Genomic DNA, 11,483 nt, shown 5'->3' with positions numbered 1-11,483 from the left:
GCATTTGAAAAAGGCTCGACAGCAAACGCCAACGCTGAGCTACCTGTTCGTTATGACACCTACACGTGCATACGTGCCTGCAAAATTACTTTTCGCTCCCAACCTTAGTGTACAAGTTTATAAAAGCACCTAAAGCCTAAGTAATTGAAAGAGATTATCCACAAAGTTTTATAAAACCTGCCAGTAGCACACATTGGAATTAAACAATATTCAAATCAGGTACGACGAACGATTGAATTGGTAGTGAAAAATTGAATAGTTAGACGGTTGCTGAATATATGTATTTTCGTAAAGATTGCCACTGATACGCTTATTTTAGAAGATATATATATTCTAGGGGATCTATATATATATATATATTCTAGAGGAGCTTCTCTAGGATCACAAAACAGTTTCCCTTGCTGGTCGTTATGATGTAATATATAGCATCTGAATAAATGGCAATTACGTCGTTAAGATTAAGCGGTAGACTAAACATTTATTTGTAAAAATTGCATTCACACGCTCGATGCTCCGTACTCCTACCGTGAGATGTAGGCAACGGACGACTTTCGATGGTCCATGGAAGAGAAGAATAACTGATGTATGACCGATAAATCCATAGGGGAAATCTTCACAAATAGCAAATACCAAAAGGTCTCCATCAGAATTCTTCATTTCAGGGTGTATTCACCACGTATTATCTAATATGCACGCAACTAAGGTCCTCAAATAGTTGCCTCCCGGACATTAATGCCTGGATATTTCTAAGGGGGTGAATATTTCCGAAAAAAATTATGGCTTCTGATCTAGCTAGAGATATTCTACGTTTGAAGGTTGAAGTGAATTTTCAAAGCATTCAAACCTACTCAATTCTACGTAAAGCAAAATAGAGAAACATACGTTTATTTAGTGGTCCTGCCCAAGGAGTCGGTTTGACAGACGTAACGATGGAGTACTAGATATACATATATGTAGATAAGATAACGTATTATAGAGCCCTCATCCGTAGTTCGGAAAGCCAACAGATCACTGCTTTCATACAACAACTTTATAAGTCGTTTGTAGCATATATCTAATGTATTATTTCATCAGTGAAAACTAGGTAATTTTGCAAATCCTAGATGAGGTTACCGATCATAAAGAGACAATAGCAGGAATAAAGGCAATCTAAAAAAATATGTTTTCAGTTCTACATCCGGCACAGTTATAAAGCTTCGCTCCAGACGGCTGGCCTCGACCAGGAAATAACCTAAAGGATACATTATATGTCCTGTTATTCACGATCCAATCAATTTGGTGGGCAATCTTTCTAGACCCAGGCTGTACTTAGGACCCGATTTGACAGTTTGTTGCCAATTTCAATACATACATAAATCACTGGTACGCTGAACAAGCTGAAAATGCAAACGTAAATGTATTTAAATAATAGGTCGAATCAAATACGTCACACAATTAGAAAACAATGCTTCGCCTCATTCTTAAGTGTATTATAGCTCATCAGGCAGCTTGGCATGCTTCGTCACATACCCGAAGAATCTTGATCGATCCAGCGAGTTAGCCTATAGTCTGTCCTTAAAGACATCAATCACATTATGGCGTACTGTTTTCCCGACTTCGCTGAAGATCTCGCCCAGCGCAATGGAACGGACTAAGTAGCACGAAAACACTTCGAATACAATCGTGTGGAAGGAGAATTTAGTACTGCACGCACCAGGTGCGACAGGAATGTTTTGGCAGTCTGAAAAAATCGGTATATGTATATATATATAGAGAGAGAGAGAGAGAGAGAGCGAGCATGCAGTTCAATAGGACGTTTAATCACTCCTTCATGATTCATCACGTACTACAAATCAGCCTTCCAACTTATAACTATTTTCGTATATCATTGGCAAATATTTCTGAATTCGATTCGCTCATTTGACCCTTCAGAGCCGAACGTTGACGAATTGTGATTTTTTTCCTACATCTAACGATGGCGTCCATAGTTCTGAAACAATCTACAGGGTAAATTCATCAAATTTAGCTCTGATTAGAGCCCGAGAGTGTAACAAAACGAGCGAGACGCGATATAATCTGCCCGAGAACTCTGACGTTGTTGTCTTCCCCGGGGGTTTCGACTTTCGATTCCAGTGGAACGCTCACTTTCCTCAAATGCACTATTTATTACCTCCATTATTCTTTGGTGTCCATAAAGGATCCCGACTGGCAGCTATAATTATATTACCTGGAATAATCAAATTGTCCACTAACAGGCGATTAGTAAAAGAATCAGCTTACGTTGAGCTAACCCATCGTAGTGTAGCCCTGGAAAGCCTGTATATATATATATAATAATAATAATAATAGATTTTTTCAAAATGTAGAATTTACTCTTTTTTTGTAATTTCAATACTTTATATATTTTCACAATCACAATCGTTAATAGAGTAGTTTCCGCGCAATGTGTTACTGTAAAGAAAAAGTGGCGGGTTCCGCGAGCTGAAAGAGGCTGTACGCGGCTGCCACATCCGTAGTGTCGCCGGTCCGAATCGACCAGAAAGCTAGATTTTCGGATTAATGATGCAAACTATTATAATTTTGCAGCCTCTAATCATCGATGAGTGCTACTTCAGATGTTATACTTTAAAGGAGAATGCGTTACCGCCTTCGGGCAGTAAAAAAGATGAATAATGTAGTTCGAAGGTCTTTATTTTGGTTTGCACAGCAAGCGACAATTGTTTTTCTGCCATATTAAATAAAATATTGTCTGTATATTGCCTACAGTATTTTCAACGGACGATTTCCGCACTGTTTTTATGAAAAAAAAAAAAATTTAGTTGTTTTCTTTTGATGTACCGTCTTGCTCTATTAACGGCTTATAAGTGTAGCATGTTCTTCACACAGTTCTGATTCGCAGGAGCTTCTCCAGAATGAACGCTCCGAATGGAACAATACATTTTGCTAAAGCCGGAACGTTGCCGAAACATTTGTCCTGTCGACGGTAACAACGATATCGCTAAAAGGACTGCTCAAGTGTCGTCTGCCATGTTTAAAAACCAATATCCAGCTGGAAGATACCAGACTGTCTAATCATCAAGAAAGAAAGTTTTGGAATCGGCCGAAAAATTCAGGTAGCCGCATGATTGTTGTTGTTGGGTTTACGCAGGAACTTAGATCTTGAACACCTTGAACTCTAATCCAATAACGATAAATTTAACTTAACGCTGCATCTTAACATTTCACTGGGTTATGAACGTCACACAGTCTTTGTAATTAATTTGCATAATAATTGCATCTGGCGTGCATCAAAATGTATTACGGATCGGGTTGGGTGGTTCCAAAAGAGAATCTAAGGTCCAGAGTTCAAGATCTTCATTCACGTCTACTGCGAGTGCGAAAGTAAGATTCCTTGGAAATTGCTTCCTACAAACCAGAGGATCGAGTCAATCAGGCTTTTCAAAAGGTAAAGTTTGGCAAACGATGTAAGGTCATCCTGCTTGCTGCCAACACGAGGTTGTACACGACAAACAGCGTCAATAATTTCTTTAAATTTTATTTAACAATTTTAAATAGGATTTTATCCCTTATACTCTCCTGAGCTGCCTCGACGGATTTTCACCTCTGCCGTTCATCTTCAGGGCCTTATCTTCGATTTGGATATAGAAATCGCCACGTCGTTAGGGTACTTTTCCATGACATGATCCGCTATCTTTCAGAAAGATGGTGTACATTACTTACTGGGAAGGGTGGAGAAAAAAGCCGTCAACAATATGAGCGAATAGATAGCATAGTAATTCGTTACCGGTGGCAAAAAATCCGATACTTTCTACTTAAGCTAAAAACGCGATAACTTTCTTTCCAGTTTAATACTTTGTAACCACTGGGACGTTAATGCTAATCTAATAAATACAGGTGGCATAAATCTGTGCGCGTTTTGAAGCGTCTTGAATCCTAGGCCAAATGATAGATATACGTATATATAAAATTCAAGACTAAGGAAAATGGAAGATAGCCGAAATCCGGTTTGTTGCTGAGGCTACAGCGAAATCTATACCAGGAAACATGAGATTCTCGCAGGACTTACTCCTTTCATACGATAGCGTTGCGCATACTCGGAAATTGACGAGCAGGACATCCGTATTAAGCTGGAACTTTATCCAGAATTTTGCTCTTTTGGCTTACGAGCGGCTTTATAAACGTTCAAGAAGTAATGCATCAACAAAAAACAAGAACATATCAATAATTATTTTTCGACCGCTGGCGAGCTCACGGTGTGATCACCCAAGAGTCCCCTATTCTTTGAAGTTGACTTCACCCAAACAGATTCGATCTATGTAAGTTCCCCAAATATATTTTCGTCGTTATGTAGATTTGTGTTTATTTAGCCCTCACATATACGATTTGTCGTAACATTTTTTGAGGTTGGCCGATATTTCATATGGCTTAAATTAGAATCAGCGCAGATCTCGGTATTTCGATACGGGCGACGTCGGAAAAGCAAGAGGAACAGCAATAGCTTTCTGCGTGCTAAAGGGGGCAGCTTAGCTAATACATTTTCTATTTCCACCCTTTCTTTAAAGTTTGCCCAGTTTGCTTGGGTCCGAAGCTTCGGAGCAATTAAAGCCTCAATTATAGTTCCACCGACTCAATACCTATTATTAAAAACACTCTTAGCAGTAGAATTTAGCTGCTGCAAAGCCCTAAATGTTATGTTTATCATGCTACTGCCCTGGCTAACGAATGTTACACATATCGCTTGAAAAGCTTGGCTGGCGGTACTGCTTACAGCCAAGAATGAATGCAACGACTCCATCAGAGAATCTGCCATAATGGCAAGGTTAGTTACCATACACTAAACCGGTAAAATAGGTGGCGTTCGTTGCATTGGCTGTAACGCTTTGGGACACTAAAAAAAAGCCAAGAAGTGGAACAACCTAAAAGCTACACTGAGAATGGCCACTGGCAGAAATAGCGTAAGCTCGGTAACTATGTCTGTTCTCTTGATTGCGTAAACAATACCACCTCCCATCTTAGCAACTGATCCGCTATGACATTTGCATTTTCCCGTAGGCTAATGCTGCTCGCACACCGCCTGTGATGGTACGGTTCGCGTTGTCTGGGCCAAACACTAAATCCCGGGCCTTCTTCCTTGGGAGCCATCCACGACAGGTCGCCATACCTGTTAAATGAGTTAACAGTAGTACTGATTTTGACTGCATGAGCAGGCCAAATACTATTCGAAATTTAGTACCTAATTAGGTTAGGCTCAACTCAACAATCCAACGAACATCAGTAGGCAGCTGAAACTTAGTAACCAAAGCGCTTGGTGAGTGCTTCAAAGCAGCCACCCTAGGCACTGACAGCAGTGCTATCTGTTTCGTGCAACGAACTGCTCTGATTCACGTCCTTAGCCCTACCAAAATTTACTCCCCTGGTCATTCCGCTTAGCGTCCTTCCTCCAGAATCCTCAGAAGTTCAGTGTGCAAAACTGGATGGGCTAAAAGGAAGATTATAGCATCACTGATAATCAGAACCGCATTCTAACTTCCTCCATCCCGAATTACAGGGAAGTTACGGTTCAAGCTGCCAATATGCAAGTTTTCGAGCGTATGCTGTATTGCCCAAAAGGTCGCTTGAACGGGTAAATTCTAACGAGCCAAGAAAAGTGAGAATCACCGACTCTGCTACTGTTTCCATTACGTAGATATGTTAATAAGGGGCAAAAATCAGGCTAAGTAGGGAAACGATACGCTTTGCGCACTAATTGTACATTATTCCATGTAGTATAAGTGTTCACGTGAACGCATATGCGTTTGTCTGTCTGAACGCGCTCCTGCTGCTGAAGAAGAAAACCTCGTGATAATCAACAATGACTAACCATAGTGTCACTAACCATCGTAAGCGTGGTCTGCATGGTGACGCGTGGCCAGGGTAGCCGCCACCCGCTCGAGATAAAGGACAATATAAGGAACCTCTGAGGGTGTTTAGTTCGCACGATTGTAACGACCCCTTCTGGATCGATACCTATATACTAATCTCAAGCGCGATCAATAACAAAATCCAGTTCGAATAGAAAATTGTACAAGGTAAGAGGATGGTTGAGGGCAAATATTCGTCGAGACTGCTTCAGCAACTTTCCCTGCTGTCTTCAGTGAGCAACCTATGGGTGTCGCTACCGATCAGGTATCTCATGTACGTCATTTACATAAAAAAGTTATTCAACTCATCCCGAATGCAATCTTGAGCTGCCTCATTATTAACACCTTTTGAGCCTTCCCTAAACCCTTTGCCTCAGTCTAACCGTTTGCAGGAAATTAGCGTGTGTCCTGTAGGGAATAAACTAACAAAGAACGAAATAGGATCAAATGAAGCGACGCACGTAATATTCCCATGAGGAATCTGACAGAGTTCGTTGGATAGTTGAACATCTGACCGGTTGGGGGCGTACTACGGATACCGGCAAAGGAAACCGAGCGAAGGTAGACAACTAGCGTGCTATGAAATAACGCGCAACTTATCGAAAAGTAACGAAAGAGCTCGACAAAGAAATAGGTACAGAAAATATGAGGCGAGATAGGAGCATAAAACAAAGGCTGTAAGAAAGAGAGGTCGGGATAGTATATAGACCAATGGGCCTCGTAAGGACAGGTTAGATGCCGCCTTAGATAGACGAGAGTTTACGGAATATAGGCCCAGCGAAAACATAGAGCAAAATGATACAGGAAAAAAATTATGATCACAAGAGAAATGATCAGGCATTCGTTCGTGGGGTGCGCTCAGTTTCGAGGCAACCAACTGAATAATGCTTGAGGTTGAATGGAGAGGCAATAAGAGTAAGCTTTTAGTGGAACTATTCGTACTTTTTAGTTTTAGGTCGGTGCAGAGAAGTTTTAAAATTTAAAAGCATAAATAAAGCAGTCGAGTACAATATGGAATCTAGCATGAGGCAGGAGCATCTATTTGCGATTTTAAAGAGGCTATTTTTTCTTAAAATGCCGAATCAAGACACGAATGGCGAAATAAATGCCGCTGATCTGCTTTCTGCGAAGCGCCATCAAATAGAGGAAAAACGTCCATAACGAAATAAATGACTGCCGATTTGCATCAGACAATCGTATTTTCTGCATTGACAATCGCCTTCAGTTCACCGAAAGAGGGATTCATCTCATAATTAACTAAAACATGTTGAAAAGCAACGGAAGCAATTTTGCTTTTTTCTTTACATCTACGTACTGTAAATACGTATAAATAAGCAGAATGGAAGTAGTACTAGAAGTGGTATTCTCGTAGGCGTCTATCCCGTTTTGCATTCAACAGTTTCACTCGTTCCAGATAACTCGCTTGCATTTTCAGTGTACCGCCCGTTTTCATCTTGAAGTACACATCATATAGAGTTACCCTGCTGAGTTAGTCTAGTTTCAACTCGCCCCTTGCCCCTTACGGTCCTTCTAAAAAAAGAGCTCCCCTCTTTTTTGGAGCAGCGTCGTGGCCGATTCATAGTGCTGGTCTCCGTCAGGCGCTGCTAACGGCCAAGGCGCAGGCAGTGGAAGCAATGTCAATTGCATTACGGTGACACCCTTAGCAAAGGCGTTTCCATACATGTGCTGTCCATAGACATGGTAGATCCCGAAGTCTCGTATTTCCCCCACCCCTCGTAACACCACCACCCATACATAGAGACGATAGATGGGATTCGCGGAGGAATGGAAAATGGCAAGCGAGAAAAATCCGCCCCTACAAGCCGCCCTTATGCGCAAGAACGCCTCCCACCACCATCATCATCGCCGTCATCTCGACTCGTGCTGAAACTGAGTCGGAGTGGCATTGAGATGATGGGATGCCTCGCTGTTTGTGACTGGTATTGCGCTGCTATTGCTCTCGGGCGCGGTTTGCTCTCTGTGTGTCGTTTTAAGTTGACGCTGCTGAGTTTCACAGGACGTCGCTGCCGAACGCGCCACTGCTGACCGAGTGAATATGAATAGGGCAAACGGTATGGGAACGGCCTTGGGGTTCCGCAGCAGGCCACTCGGTGGGCTGGCCTTTAAAGGGGCAAACGGAGCGCGAATAGTGAGAAAAGACCGTGGGAGACACAGTGCCACAATGGGTGCTGCTGGCATCAGTGAACAACAAGTAAGGCTAGTTCGTCCTGCCTGCCTTCATGGATGCAGCATGTAGGCCTAAAATTGATGGCGAAACAGCGAGGAAAATACTGGACGAATGGAAGAGAATGAACACCGGCACTTAGAGGGACAGCCACGTCGTGATACTCCTAGAGGAGAGGTGTCGAGCGAGCCACTGCCAAGAGGCAATTTCAGGAGACATGCAGACAATACCAGGCGGCAGTAGAGCGAGCTCGAACCAAGGCCAAAGTAGGAGGAGCAGTAGCAGGAGGCTGGTGGTAGCGGGAAGAACGAACGAAAACCCCAAAGGCTGGCCCTACGAAGAAATCCTGAGGGGGACGGAAATGGCGAAAGGGGCGCCGGTCGGTACGCCTTTTCCATGAAATGTGGGCTTGGCGACGACATTTCAGAAGACAATGATGACACCAAGCCCACATTGACAGGCTTAAACGCGAGACACGCTGCTCCGTTTTGCTAAGTGTTTGTGCAAAACCGAGTGGCTAAGAAGTAAGTGGGACCTGACCCAACTTCGGGGAAACTAAACGCTATCGCCACCACTAAAGCACACGCAGGCCGAACTGTAAGAAGTCGCTGCTAGTTTATCAGTGAAGGCAGAAGATGGTAGCATTTCTGCTGGGTGAGAAATATTCTTTTTCGAGGTTGTGAAGCTTCAGACGCCGGCCGTAAAGGCACGGGCCGATCGGATGGCGAAGCGACGTAGGGAGCCGAGCTAGTTGGGCTCAACAGCGGTAACGCTTTGGTAAAGCAAGTGGGTAAATAAAGCTGACGCGGCAACGGTGCGCGACGAGCTTAAAGTCATCAGTAGCCGAACTAGTGGAAGGGGCGCCTGTATTTTGTCTCGTGTTGCGTTGTCACGGCAGTACCCTTGCCAAGACTTCAGACTCTCTCGTTTTCGTTTTCTGTTTTTCGTCTGCTTTAATATCTTTAGCGGCCGAAACAACCGGTAATGAATAAGGAAGCAAAACAAATGAATCCAGTGGCCAATAAACGAATACGCATATCGAATAATGACGAGTCATTTATAACTGAGAAAGAGACGACGTCGTCAGCCAAGAAAGTCTTACTGACCGACTGGACAGAACCCAGCCGATTAAAGGATACATTAAAAGCAAAAATTTAAAAGAACGATACGCTGATTCGGCCTCGGTGACTGGCTACCCAGAAAGTACGTAGTAGATAGGTACATAATTCAAACATTGAATGACCAAGGTAATGGTAGTACTAGCAGTGGTAAGTAGCCACAGTGTCCGCGACGGATCAATCGTAACGTATCTGCCTACTATTCACTTCTTTTTTACTATCTGTGCACCTTAAGTTTAAATCTTGGATAAATCTCGTAGTAGAGGTCAGCCGCCTGATACAATGCTAACCCATCTCTTAACCCAAAACGCCACCCATTTATTCAATGCTAGTAACAGCTCACAAACCTCTATCAGTGAAAGGAGACACAAGGTGTCGGTAGCGATGAATTCCGATGTTATCTGCTTGAAGGACATCATCTAGCAAAGAAAAGTCTCCATAGTAAATCTGTAATAACATATCCCATATGCAAAGCTTAAGGACATATACGAGGGAAATCCTAGATCGGGGAAATAGGTGCTCACGTTTTAAGGTAATGCGGAGGTCAATCGTATGAGGTAATGCTGAACGGCTGTCCCAGATTTATAACTCGATTTATCTATAAGAATCGCATACTATGCAATACGCGCACAAGAGATACACCACCAAGGCGTATAAGAATTTGCTTGGAACCTAACAACGGTTTTAGTACCGTATTCAGTAGCACTAACGTACATACGATTTCGTACACCAGAGTCCACCAAAAACTGCCTCCAACATACTCATCTCTATCAAAGAAAACGACAAATGATGTTAATGACTAAAAGATAGCAATAGTTGTGGTAGAATCCTCGAATCGTAGATGCAGCAATCCAGATAAGCCCCGCCGATTAACTCCCTTTTGATGACGAGGAACTACAATTTTTAAAGCGTCTCCTCATCCTACTTTCCCAGTCGTGCTCCGATCTTTTTCATGCCATTGGTGGTGCAGCACCATCTGGCTCAGTGAGTGATCTTGCATTATTTCGTAAAAGTAGTAATATTTGATGTACATGGAATACGATGGCTCAGCGAAGCGTCACATCGTAGAAGACGCTTCATGACAGATTCGAACGGCGTTTGCTTGAATTGCTGAGAAATAAACCTCGAAAGCTCTGCAGCGTGACGTCGTGTGAGATTTGCTTGTCGGTTTCGTGTCCCCGTGCAATTCGACGTAGAGCTGGATGAATTCCTGCATATACGATAAGGAGACAAAGCGACCGAAGTAAATGACAGCGGTACGAGAGAGAGAGGAATTGATAGGTCGAAAAATAGCAAAGAAAAGGAAGGGTGCAGGGGTGCTATCAGTTAAATATAGTCCCACAGCTTCATCCGGGTTTCCAGAATCTTTATAGGAACGCCACTGTTCAGGCCTTCCCGTGTGCAGCTAACAAAGAATCTCTTAGATTACTGGCATCTCAGCAACCTATGTTTCGCTAGCAAAGTTGTTTGGCTGCCTCTTTATTAAGGGTCAACAAAAGCAGTCACAACTAATCTTTTAATGCTTCAGGCGTACTTCCGGTATTATTCTTAAGCGTTATTTTAGATGGTTACTGATGTGCTCCACACAAACCAGAGTCTTTTTGCCTGCTTGCAAACCTAAACCGTTCCACGTATCCCTAGATTTAGCAAGCAAACACGTTGCCACGGAGAGAGTTACAAGTACCCCAATTTAAATTTGTCTGAGCGGTCATATCGGAACGCAAGAGTCGAAACTAGAGTAGTACGTTATGCGGGACCGGTGGAATACCCACAGATCGGTTTACCTGCACAGAATTTACATATACAGACATAAAATTGCAAATGTACAGACCGTTCCCAAAACCTTTATATTATACGTGAATGTCCGTATCATTACGGTCACAATGATTGCACAACTTCCCTAGTCCGTAGCCACTTACCGGCGCAGAACTTGCCACCTTCAGCTGGAGCGGATTCCGCACACCTGAATAATAAGTGTCTCTGTAACATAAACGGAATTCTACGTAGATTGATGTCAGAAAATACGTTCACGCTAACGCACCCCCATACCTCCAGAATCTAAAATGGTCCACTTTTCCCAATTCTTGCTAGCTTGGTTGCGGCCATCTCGCTCACTCACTGCTGCGCCAGTAACGTGGTAACTTCCAGGCACGTTAAAATACTGAAAGGCGGCCGAGGCGGTGGCGCCAGACTATTATCGTCTATGTATGATGTCACTAGCGCTTCCAGCTTAACTGTACGTTTAACGAATATGCGCCTCAGCACAGAAGATAAAGAAAGATCGGCGGTGCCGCTCGCGCG

The 11,483-nt window shown here is 43.1% G+C and overlaps 1 long non-coding RNA gene across 1 annotated transcript; it reads right to left on the bottom strand.

Annotated features, from left to right (window-relative positions):
- Window positions 1–414: 414 nt before the first annotated feature.
- On the bottom strand, window positions 415–11,483 carry LOC111264989 (uncharacterized). The gene is made up of 3 exons (XR_002683188.2): window positions 11,102–11,483; window positions 4,984–5,140; window positions 415–2,206 (listed from the first exon to the last, which is right to left on the bottom strand). It is a non-coding gene; the product is annotated as an uncharacterized LOC111264989 (long non-coding RNA).

This window comes from Varroa jacobsoni, unplaced genomic scaffold (assembly GCF_002532875.2).
Source record: "Varroa jacobsoni isolate VJ856 unplaced genomic scaffold, vjacob_1.0 scaffold_920, whole genome shotgun sequence".
Classification (NCBI taxonomy): domain Eukaryota; kingdom Metazoa; phylum Arthropoda; class Arachnida; order Mesostigmata; family Varroidae; genus Varroa; species Varroa jacobsoni.
Note: the sequence above shows the minus strand (reverse complement) of the source record. Positions and strands in the feature narration are given on the sequence as shown.